This window comes from Loxodonta africana, chromosome 18, assembly GCF_030014295.1.
Source record: "Loxodonta africana isolate mLoxAfr1 chromosome 18, mLoxAfr1.hap2, whole genome shotgun sequence".
NCBI classification, from domain to species: Eukaryota; Metazoa; Chordata; class Mammalia; order Proboscidea; family Elephantidae; genus Loxodonta; species Loxodonta africana.
The window spans coordinates 42737768-42750871 of NC_087359.1; positions in this window are offsets into that span (position 1 = coordinate 42737768).

The following is a 13104-nucleotide window of genomic DNA, read 5'->3' on the forward strand; positions in this document are numbered from 1 at the left end:
CGTATTTTACTGCTCATTGCATTCTTCCGTAAACAGTTAGTAAAATGCAGTACCTAAAATGACTTGATTTTTCTGTCTACTTAACACTTATAGCTTATTAGAAAGCTGATGTATATCGCGACTCCAAAACAGCATTCCTAAGCCTCCCAGGAAACTATACATATGATATAAATTTTAGGTTGTCAGGAAGCCATCTTTTACATCCTTGCCATCGCATCTTCCATAGTTTATTGGGGGGTATTATAGCTATATATCCTCCAACCGGAAGCCCTGGTGGTGTGGTGGTTAAGAGCTACAGCTGCTAACCAAAAGGTTGGCAGTTCAAATCCACCAGGCAGTCCTTGGAAATCCTATGGGGGCAGTTCTACTCTGTCCTATAGGATCACTATGAGCCGGAATCGACTGGAGAGCAATGGTTTTTATAAGAGTTACAATTTGATAACTCTTAAAATTTAAACTGTTCTTGGATTTACACTGCTGCTGATGATTTTTCCACAATAGTAAGAGACAAGAATCTGAGCAGGTTTCGGAAAGTACAGTTTAGAAATGTGAACAGTCCTGAGCCTTCCTCATTTGGAGGCATAAGCACAAAACTTGATTTTGATTATTTTCCTTAAACAGCAGTAACAATTGTGAAACTGAAGGTATAATGCGAACTACACTCAGATCCTACCTAAAAACCTGGTCCTAGTTACAGAGCCCTGGTGGCACAGCGGTGAAGAGCTCAGCTGCTAACCAAAAGGTCAGCAGTTTGAATTCATCAGCGGCTCCTTGGAAACTCTCTGGGGCAGTTCTTCTGTCCTATGTGGTGGCTATGAGTGGAAATCGACTTGACGGCAATGGGCTAGTTTGTATCAGATAATAAATACTTACTCTGAATGATTAGGAGTTGAACATTTGCAAGAATTTAGTTAAGGGAAGAAATACTATTCCAAGAAGGGTTATGTAACTCCGGCAGTATTCTCTGAAGTACTTATTTATTTATTGACTAATTCCAACAATATTTTCTGAGGGTCCTCCACGTACTAGGTAGTGAAGATCAAGTCTGGTGATGGTGGGAGCAGCAACGTGTCAAGCTCAAATTGAGGACTGAGGAAAAGCTATTGAGCCTCAGATAAGGAGTAATTCTTGGGCACGGGAAAGAAGGAGTGCAAGAACATATGTAAAAAATGTGTATGAATGGCCACAGTTAGGGAAAATGGAGGAACGAAGATGATATGCAGAAGTGGTTACCCAAGAATAATTCCCGTTTCAAAGTCATGGTAAAGTCAATGCCAAAGAGTTGTTTTACAACATTCAACTAATATTTACTATAAAAACAGAAGCAAAATTAGAAGCAAGAGCCATACAATCGAGTAGGGTCTAAAGTTGAAGTTGCTTGCACACGCGAGGGTCAGAAGTCAGGAGTGGTGCTCATTAGCTTTATCCACAAGGCAGCAAAGTCAGGAAGAGCAGTATGGTGGACACGAGCTTGCCCTAGGCTAGGCCTTTCTGCATATTTACTTTAGAAATATGCAGTCTCCCTTTTTTTTTTTTTTGTATAAAGGGAATTTATTTTTCCTTACTATAATGTGGTCATTTGCTAAAATGTGCTAAATTCTAAAGCATACAGACTCTCGACACCTAGGGTAACCACTGTTTACAATTATATGTCTTCCTTCAGGTGCATACCGCTTTACATAGGTGGAACATGGCACATACAAAAATTTAGTGACTCTCTTCACTCAACATCAACAGTGTTTTCTTACATAATATAATTTTAGTTACTGCATAAGAAAAGTTCATTTTTCATACCGTAAAGTTACTTTCCTTTCTTTCAAATAATAATCTCTGTGAAAGACTTATGGACTGTGATTTTAATTCATCAATTCTCAGCCATTCAATTCACAGCAACTAAAAACATCAGGGTCAAAAACTTTTCACTTAAAAAATACAGTTCTTGGATAAAAGCAGGGAAAAAAGTTTTAAAAAAGTAAAAAGTAGCTATATTCTCAATTTTTAGCTCTGATTTGTTATCTTCGTTTCTCATGGCACATATATTTGCAATCGCCACTGTTCTGCCTAGAATAGCTCAAGAGTATGAGTCTTGTGGTCTCCTATCCCTTTTAGATCCTTGTCACCCAAATTCCAAGTCTATCCAGATATAAGCAGAGAATAAATCAAACATTTTTTTCAAAAAAAAGGAACTATTAAAAATATATGCATTGGTCAAGGCTGGCATTAATCCAAAAAACCCAAAATAATAAATGTTGGAGAGGCTGTGGAGAGATTTGGAACACTTATACACTGCTGGTGGGAATGTAAAATGGCACAACAACTTTGGAAATCGATTTCGCGCTTCCTTAAAAAGCTAGAAATAGAACTACCATACGATGAAGAAATCCCACTCTTTGGAAAATATCCTAGAGAAATAAAAGCCTTTACACAAACAGATATATGCACACCCATGTTTATTGCAGCACTGTTTACAATAGCAAAAAGATGGAAGCAACCAAGGTGCCCATCAATGGATGAATGGATAAATAAATTATGGTATATTCACACAATGGCATACTATGCATTGATAAAGAACAGTGAGGAATCTGTGAAACATTTCATAACATGGAGGAAGCTGGAAGGCATTATGCAGAGTGAAATCAGTCAGTAGCAAAAGGACAAATATTGTATAAGACCACTATTATAAGAACTTGAGAAATAGTTTACACTGAGAAGAAAATATTCTTTTGTGGTTACGAGAAGGCGGAGGGAGGGAGGGTGGGAGAGGGGCATTCACTAATTAGATAGCAGATAAGAACTAATTTAGGTGAAGGGAAAGACAGCATACAATACAGGGGAGGTCAGCACAATTGGACTAAACCAAAAGCAAAGAAGTTTCCTGAATAAACTGAATGCCTCGAAGGCCAGTGTAGCAGGGGCAGGGGTCTGGGGACCATGGTTTCAGGGGACATCTAAGTCAATTGACATAATAAAATCTATTAAGAAAACATTCTGCATCTCACTTTGAAGAGTGACGTCTGGGGTTTTAAATGCTAGCAAGCAGCCATCTAAGATGCATCATTTGGTCTCAACCCACCTGGATCAAAGGAGAATGAAGAACACCAAGGATACAAGGTGACTGCAAGCCCAAGAGACAGAAAGGGTCACATGAACCAGAGACTACATCATCTTGAGACCAGAAGAACTAGATGGTACCCGGCTACAACCGATGACTGCTCTGACAGGGAACAAAACGGAGAACCCCTGAGGGAGCAGGAGAGCAGTGGGATGCAGGCCCCAAATTCTCATAAGACCAGACTTAATGGTCTGACTGAGACTGGAAGGACCCCAGTGGTCATGCCCCCCAGACCTTCTGTTGGCCCAAGACAGGAGCCATTCCCGAAGCCAACTCTTCAGACGTAGGCTGGACTGGACAATGGGTTGGAGAGCAATGCTGGTGAGGAGTGAGCTTCTTAGATCAGGTGGACACTTGAGACTATGTTGGCATCTCCTGCCTGGAGGCGAGATGAGAGGGTGGAGAGGGTTAGAGGCTGGTGAAATGAACACAAAAAGAGACAGTGGAGGGAGAAAGCGGGCTGTCTCATTAGGGAGAGAGTAATTGGGAGTGTGTAGCAAGGTGTATATGGTTTTTTGTGTGAGAGACTGACTTGATTTGTAAACTTTCACTTAAAGCACAATAAAAATTATAAAAAAAATATGCATTGGAGTATATGTGATCATTAAGGAGCAATATGTTGAGTTCTATATACAATCTGTATCTTCTATACACTAAAAAGCTTTATTACTCTATTGTGATTGTGCAAAGTGTAATTTTCTCATCAATAAACTTTGTTGCTAATGAGCTGTTAGCCATTCATTCCTACTTAACCCAATGCTGTGGAGTCTCTTCCAACTCATAGCAACTGTACAGGACAGAGTAGAACTGCTCCATAGAGTTTCTAAGGAGCAGCTGGTGGATTCAAACTGCCGACCTTCTGGTTAGCAGTCTGAGCTCTTAACCACTGAACCACCAGGGCTTCTAGCCAGGTTTGCTAAAAACTTGAGCCAATCTCCTAGGTACTACTTAAAGAATAATTACCCTGAACAGCATATTTTATCCCTTTCCTCTTAGATGGTTTATGCATAAAATCCAGTTGGTGTTAAATAAATACTTTCCTATGAACATCATTAATAATAATCTTGACACTAATACTAATATAATGCATTCAACTGACCTCTTTGGAAAATGCTGTTTTTACACTTTTAAGCAATACAAGTATTAAAAAGATGATGGTTGGAACTACAAGATAGATAGAAACTCAGTCCAATTTTTCTGTAGGTCAGTAAGAACCTTAATGAACTTATCTTCTTGGCAACTCATGGGTTATCTGCCCAGATCCACCTTTGAGAAAAGTGATATTCCCCTGTGTTACTCAAGAGCCTAAGATGAGTTTTGGGTTCCCAAAACTTTCATTAAAATTTTATATAACCATTCTCTAGAGCATGAAACTTGCATAATACCTTATCATCAATGAATTATGCATGTCAGTTCTATACTCACCCTATTTTTATGTTCAGTCTTGAAGCATATTTATAGTAGGGTTCCCATAAACTCATTATGCTATAAATATATTAAAAGAAGTATACAGTGTCTCTGACTGAAAATAACAAAGATATCTTAAGGGGGTTCAAATTTAAATGCATTAATATGTAACCAAAATTCCCCAACTGTGACTCACCATCAAAAGTGGAAGTCATTCAGAGACATGCACTGAAGATTTACTGAAATTTGTACCACATACAGCCTCCAGACGTTGTAAATTAAAGTTTGGGGCCTACGGACTAAATACATAAAGTTTAGTTATTGAAAGTATCAAAGAGGAAAACAGTCCTTAACCTTCAGAGCCAGAATCGAGAAATACAAGGTAACAATTTACTGAAGAAAAAGCCCCTTTTGTGCCTGTACGTTGAAATGACACACCAAGTCTATAGAATGTTGTTGTGGTCCCCAATACCACCCTCAGGTTTGGTGATTTGCTAGGACTCACAGATTGTGACTCACTGTGATCCCATGAGTTGCAGACTACAACTGCACTCAATAGGGTTTTCAAGACTGTGGCCTTGCAGAAGCAGATTGCCAGGACTTTCTTTCAAGGTGCCTCTGGGTGGGTTCAAACTGACAACTTCTCAGTTAGCGGTCAAGTGCTTAACCCATTTGTACCCAGGTAGTCCTGGACATGCTTAATTCCTCCAGCATCAAATAGTGACAACACCTGTGAAGTACTGTCTACCAGGGAAGCTCATTTGAAACTCAGTGCCCAAATTTTATACTGGGGGCAAGTCATATCGGTACTTTGTTGCCTCTTGGTGTAGTCATTAGGTTCTGTTGAGTCAGTTCCAACTCATACCTACCCAGTGTACAACAGAATGAAACACTGCCCGGTCTTGTGCCATCATCACTATCATTATTATGTTATGCTTGAGCCCATTGTTTTAGCCACTGTGTCAATCCATCTTGTTGAGGGTCTTCTTCTTTTTCACTGACCCTCTACTTTACCAAGCATTATGTCTTCTGCAGGGACTGGTCCCTCCTGATAACACATGTAATATATGTAACACAAAGTCTTGATATCCTTGTTTCTAAGGAGCACCCTGCCTAGTATGTACCAAAATCTAAGACTCCAGGAGGAAAACATGTTTAGCATAAATCAAACTGTTTGTACAAACAGCTTGGGCACAATAAGCCACACATATCAGCTAGGTAATGATAGGATTATTTCTGGAAAACAAATTCCCGGACACCAACCAAGGGCCAACCTCGCAAGCAGGTCTTTCATGGTAAATCTTCTGCACAAATGCCATCTTAGAAAATAGCCTGTTTCAATTCATATGGATTTTTGTCAAATCACCTAAGATTGTTTTATCTTGATAATGTACAATGTGTGTTCAAATGGAGAGTTGGCAAGAAATGGCAGTACCAAATCCTTAAACAGGATGCTCACCCTGTAGGTACAATAGACATTAATATCGTCAAGAATATAAATCAAAAAAAAAAAAAAAATTGTTGAGTCAGTTCCTACTCATAGTGACCCTATAGGACAGAGTAGAACTGCCCCATAGGGCTTCCAAAGAGCAGCTGGTGGATTTGAACTGCTGGCCTTTTGGTTAGCAACCAAATGATTAACCACTGTGCTACCAGGGCCCCCAATAACACGAGCACATATTAATCATCTGCTCTTACCATGTCTGGAAACCTTGGTGGTGTAATGGTTAAGTGTTATGGCTGCTAACCAATAGGTTGGCAGTTCAAATCCACCAGGTGCTCCTTGGAAACTCTATGGGGCAGTTCTACTCTGTCCTAGAGGGTCACTAGGAGTCGGAACTGACTGGATGGCAATGAGCTTGGTTTTTGTTTTTGTTTTTTCTCATCATGTCTACTAATATCTTATTAACCAAATTCCGAAGTCAAGGAATGGGGAAGCACACTTCTTCCATCTTCTATGAAGGTGAGAAAAAGGAATGTTTGCTGAACAAGTCTTTAACCTACCACAACAATCTCTTGTTTTGAGCAATATTTTACAGCTATCACCTGTCTTGTCTAATTTAATTTTATATATAAGTTAATTAAAGTTCTGGCTTTGTGCTTTAACCAGGATCACTCACTCATGGGTGGAATATTGGCAAGAGGCAGGAGAGGGAGATATGTCTTAGTTTTTGTTTTTTATTTAGGAGCTCCAAATTTAAACTTAGAGCTATATTTCTCAGCAAAGAATGAGGCTTATTTTGCCAAAAGGCCTATAAAATCTCACTGGACTTTGAGTTTATTGTTTCTAGGCAACTCCCAAGATTCTGTTTAAGGTTTCTCCCAATGAGTTATCTTGCTTGAGATGGAAGAACTTCCAAGTCTCTAGTCCGTGGACTTTTCTTCAAATTTACAACTGTCTTGCAGCCTCTGAGGGTTCAGCTGTGTAAAACTGTTTATAAGCCTGGGCCACTTAAACCAGCCCTGTCTGATGATCACTATTATTGTGTTCTTCCTGGGAGAAGTGTAGTCTGCTCCTCAGGTCAATGAATATATGTCCCACTGCACTTGAGAAGTCCTGTTGTTCTTACAAGGTTATACACAGACTGGTAATGAAAGAAAAACAGGGAGTGGAACGTCAATGGAGAGAGTCTTTGTATGATTTTTATTCAGTTCCTATCATCTAAGCTTGTAGATACCCATTATCTAAGCTTGTAGATACCCATTATACCCAGTGCCATCAAGTCAATTCCATCTCATAGTGACCCTGTAGGATAGAGTAGAACTACACCATAGGGTTTCCTAGGCCATAATCTTTACAGAAGCAGACTGCCACATCTTTCTCCCCATAGAATGGCTAGTGGGTTCTAACTGCCGACCTTTTGGTTAGTAGCTAAGTGCTTAACCACTGTGCTACCAGAGCTTCTTAAACTTGTAGAAGCTCATAAACATGACTGGCCCCATTGGGTCATTATGAGTTGGAATGGACTAGATGGCAAAGGGTTTTATTTGGAGAGCTAATGAACATCTCAGGTAAACATTTCCTTAGGAAACACTTGGGAGACATTTCATTAGGAAATGCCTTTGGGATGCATAGATGTTCAATACTACCACTACCATTCCCACCTCCACTCGAATCTTCTGGCTGTTTCCTGGTAATTTCCATGAGTGTTTTACCTCTCAAACTAGATCATAAACTCTTTCATAAAAAAAACTCTATCTTGTATGTCTAATGTTACAGATTGAATTGTGTTCCCCCCAAAGATACATTGGAACCTTAAACCCCATGCTTGCAAATATGACCTTGTTTGGAAATAGGGTCTTTGAAGACATTATTAATGAAGTTAACATGAGGCAGCTTGGAGTAGGGGGGGTCCTAACCCAATCTGAGTGGTGTTCTATAAGAGGGAAGAGATCTAGAGACACAGTGGAAAGAGCAATCTGATAGAGTTACTCCATAGTTAAGGAGCCCTGGTGGCACAGTGGTTAAGAACTACGGCTATTAACCAAAAGGTTGAAAGTTTGAATCCACCAGTCACTCCTTGAAAACTCCATGGGGCAGCTCTACTCTGTCCTACAGCTTTGCCATGAGCCAGAATCAACTTGATTCCAATGACTTTGGTTTGGTTTTTGGAGTGGTTCAATGGCTAAGTGTTTGGCTGTTAACGAAAAGGTTGGTGGTTCAAACCCACCAAGTGGTCCTGTGGGAGAAAGACCTGGTGATCTGCTTCCCTAAAATTTTTTTGTTGTGTGCCATCAAGTCGATTCTGACATACAGTGATTATAAGACTAGAATGGCCTCATACGGTTTTCTAGGCTGTACTCTTATAAGGAGTCGTGGTGGTACTATGGTTAACCAAAAGGTCAGCAGTTCGAACCCACCAGCCACTCTGTGGCAGAGAGATGTGGAAGTCAGCTTCCCTAAAGATTTACAGCCTTGGAAACCCTGTGGGGCAATTCTACTCTGTCCTATAGCGTCACTATGAGTTGGAATCAAAGAGCTTCATTTTTTATTTAATCTTTATGGGAGCAGATTGCTTGGTCTTTTCGCCCATGGAGCAGCTGATGGTTTTGACCCACTTTCAGAGCACTTTAACCTTTGTGCAACAAGGGCTCCTTTCCCTAAAGATTAAAGCATAGAAAATCCTAATGAGGTAGTTCTACTCTGTCACATGGGGTCACTCAACAGCATGTACCAACAGCACTCTGCAGTTGCAAGTCAGGGTATGGTTGGAGCTACTAGAAGCTGAGACAGACTAGAAAGGATCCTCCCCTAGAGACTCCAGGGAGAATATGATCCTGAATTTGGACTTCGAGCCTCCAGAACTGTGAGACAATAAATTTCTGTTCTTATGAACTACTTTATTTGTGGTATTTTGTCACCACAGCCCTAGGAATCTAATATACTCAGTGTATCATTTTCAGGCTCCTTTACAGTTTACACCCCTGCAGAGTGGTAGGACAGGGCAGAAGAACTACAATGACAACCACTGTCTGCAATTTAAATTACTTATTACTGGCATTAAATCATACTCCTCAGTCAGGGACATGTGTGCTCATAAAGCATTCACGAAATCCACGATTATTGTGTGCTAAAACCTGTACCAGAGATGCTAGCCCAGGATAGTCTCTGGAATCTTGCCTTTGGTTCTCACACCTTCCGTTTGCTTTCCTGATGTTTCACAGCTGATGCCTGCCTGTGTGCTGGATATTCTGCCTAGAGTTGCATTTTCAGTCTGCTGATGCTTTAAAACTCAGTTTCAGCATGACTTCCCCTAGAAAATTATCCTTGATCTCACAGTCCGGGTTAAAGCCCTAGCTGTGTTAACATCATATAAGGTGACTATTTCTACCCTAATACTGACCATGTTATTGTTGTGTGCCATCCAGTTGATTCCAACTCATAAGACACTGTATGACATAGCAGAACTGCCCCATAGGTTTTCCTAAGCTGTAATTTTCACAGGAAAAGGTGGCCAGGTTTTTTCTCCTGTGGAACAACTGGTGGCTTAAATTGCCAATCTTTCAGTGAGCAACCAAGTGTTTAACCATTGCACTACCAGGCCTCCTGATATTTACAATACAGTAGTCTAATTATTGTAGTCCCTGGATGGTGCAAATGGTAAATGCGTTTGGCTGCTAACCCAAAGGTTGGAGGCTGGAGTCCACCCAGAGGCACCTCAGAAAAAGGCCTTGCAACCTACTTCCAAAAAGTCAGCCACTGAAAACCCTACGGAGAACAGTTCTACTCTGACATACACAGTATGACCATGAGTTTGGACCTACTCCACAGCAGCCGGCTGATGGTCTAATTACTGGCTAATGTACTTAAAAAAAAAAAAAAAAAAATGTACTTACCTCTGCTAAATTATAAACCTCTTAAGGGCAGTATCACATCAACAAGGAACTGCCAGAAATTCAAGCAGGAATCAGGAGAGGCTGTGGAAAGAGAGATATCATTGCTGATGTCAGATGGATCTTAGCTGAAAGCAGAGAATACCAGAAGGATGTTGACCTGTGTTTTATTGACTATGAAAAGCCATTCAACTTTCGGTATCATAACAAACTTTGGATAACATTTCAAAAAAATGGGAATTCCAGAACACTTAATTATGCTCTTGAGGAACATGTACATAGACCAAGAGGCAGTCATTTGTACAAAACAAGGGAATACTGTGTGGTTTTAAATCAAGAAAGGTGTTCACTAGGATTGTATCCTTTCATCCATACTTATTCAGTCTGTATGCTGAGCAAATAAACCAAGAAGCTGGACTTTCTATGAAGAAGAACATGGTGGAAGACTTATTAGCAACTTGTGATATGCAGATGACACAACCTTGCTTGCTGAAAGCAAAGAGAATTTGAAGCACTTATTGATGAAGATCAAAGACTATAGCCTTCAGTGTGGATTACACCTCAACATAAACAAGACAAAAACCTCACAATGGGACCAAGAAGTATCATCACAGTAAACCAAGAAAAGATTGAAATTGTCAAGGATTACATTTTACTTGGATCCACAACCAATACCCATGGAAGCTACAGACAAGAAATCAAAGGACATATTGCATTGGGCAAATTTGTTGCAAAAGAACTCTTTCAAGTGTTGAGAAGCAAAGACATCACTTTGAGGACTAAAGTGCGCCTGACCCAAGCCATGATACTTTCAATCACTTCATATGCATGCGAAAGCTGGGCAATGAAGAAGGAAGATCGAAAAAAATTGATGCCTTTGAATAATGGTATTGGTGAAGAATACTGAATATGCCATAAACTGCCAGAAGAACGAACAAGTCTGTCTGGGAGAAGTTCAGCCATAGAGCTTCTTAGAAGTGAAGATGATGAGACTTTGGACATGTTATCAGGAGGGATCGGTCCCTGGAGAAGGACATCATGCTTGGTAAGGCAGAGTAAGGACATCATAGCGACCCCACAGGGCAGAGTAGTTAGCAGCTGAACTCTTAACCACTGTGCTACCAAGGCTCCTAGCACATAAAAAAAAAATAAGCACATAAAAAAAAAAAAAAAAAAAAACATTGCCATCAAGTCAATTCTGACTCATAGCACATAACAGGCCCTCGATATATGCTTATTGAGTAAATCCATGGACATTTAAAAATACACACAGTTATTTCCTCACTTGAGATTGTCACTGCCAGTAACATATTTGCCTACTAGGAATGCAGGCGACCTGTTTGCATTCCTGACTCTGAGTACCGGTGGGCATCTAAAAAGAAATGAAGAGTAACTAAAATAAATCTTCACGCTTTTTGAAACGTTATCCTTTAGTACAGCTGGATCTCATTAAATTCCTCAAAGGGTAATTCCATAAGTCTCAAAGGCAAATGCCGAAATAATTCTATAAATGTCTGAAATTGATGGCCTTTGATATTAAAATGTCTGAGATTACAACAACTTTTTCTCTCTGTAGCCTTTTGGCTAGTTAAAATTTATCAACACACAAATAGGAGGTTGTCCCACTGATTCACAACACGTGACCAGCACTACCTAGTACAATGTGAAAAAAAGCAAAATGTCAGGTTGCACCAATACTTCAATGTGCACGCAAATTTCCTAGAGATGTTGTTAAATTCAGATACCTACTCAGTAGTTTTGGAACGGGAACCAAGATTCAGCATTCTAACAAAGCTTCCAGGATACTTGCACTTGAGTAGAAAGGGCAAGAGAATGGGTTTGGAGATGGACAGGAAGAATTAGGGAAACAATTCAAGAGATATTTAGAAGATAGAATTGCCACAAATTTGATTAATCAAATATATGAGATGCCTGTACATAAAACACATATAATATATGTTGTTCTGGATAACATTTCTGTTTATAATTAGAACAAAATGAGAATATATAAATACAAAACATACGAGTAAAGATTGTGGCCATTATAAAAGTCATATATGCTTGTCATGAAAGGTTTGAACCACACAGCAGTGTACAAAGGAGCAAAAACAATTATCCATATTTTCATACTCCCAAAAGAGCCAGTGTTAATGGTCTGGTGTTTCCTTCTAGTTTTTTTTTTTTTTTCCATATAGCAGAATCTTATAATCTACAAAACAGAAAATGAACTGAATAGTCTTAGATTCATGGGACTGTGGGAATAAACCAAATGTTTATATTGTATTATACATGTTAGATATTAAAAAAATGTTTTGCTTTCCTAAAATGTCTCCCTTGCCCTTGAAGGAGTCCATCCTGTGTGCTACAGTCATAGAAATAACGTGGTGCTTCAGATGTCAGTCTAGAGCCATTTGGGAAGCAATCCTCTGTCGTTCCCACTGGGCTTACACAGAAAACACGGTGCAGTTGTTTCAAAGTTAACGAGAGCACCACTGATCCGCTTAGGGATAGAGGCTCCAGAACAAATGTGCCTGCGGATTGAGCACACCTTGATGGAAAACACAGAATAAAATGACATTTCAATCACGTCTACATTTACATGGCTGCATGCCTGCCTAGTCCTCTTTATGACTTGGAATATAAACTACTTCCTTACGTCTCAAAAGAATCCTTTTCTTTTTCTTCTTCTTTTATTTATTTTTTCTTTCTATTTTAGCTGCTGCAGTTATTGAGGGTGCTGAGATTGAGAACACAGGGGGAGCTGGATAAACTCCTGGCAACATTCACATCCTTATGTAGTGGAAATTGAACCTCACTTTTAGTTTAATCAAGAATCTGTTTCTCAAAATCCCCGGAGAATGAAACATAAAAATGAAAGAGGATGGAGAAAATCCACATACATAGTATTTCAGTGTTTACCTGAACTATCTCCCTGCCCAGCAGTTTTTAGTGCAGGGCAACAGTAGGGAGGAGGTATCTTCGTTTCCACCAGATACATGTATAATCTGCTCCCTCACCTCCTTCATGTCTTCTCGGGAAGTACATCATGGGACCACCCTATAAAAATGCAAATGCCCCCATTCCTCACCATTACCCCCCTTTGCTACTTTATTTATTCCTTAGTATTTATTCTCTTTCATTGTACTTTGCATACCTATTTATTTTTCCCCTTATCTGTCTTTCCTAGTAGAATGTAAACTCCAAGAGGGCAAGAATCTGTTATTTTCAATAGGTGCAATGTCTAGAATAGT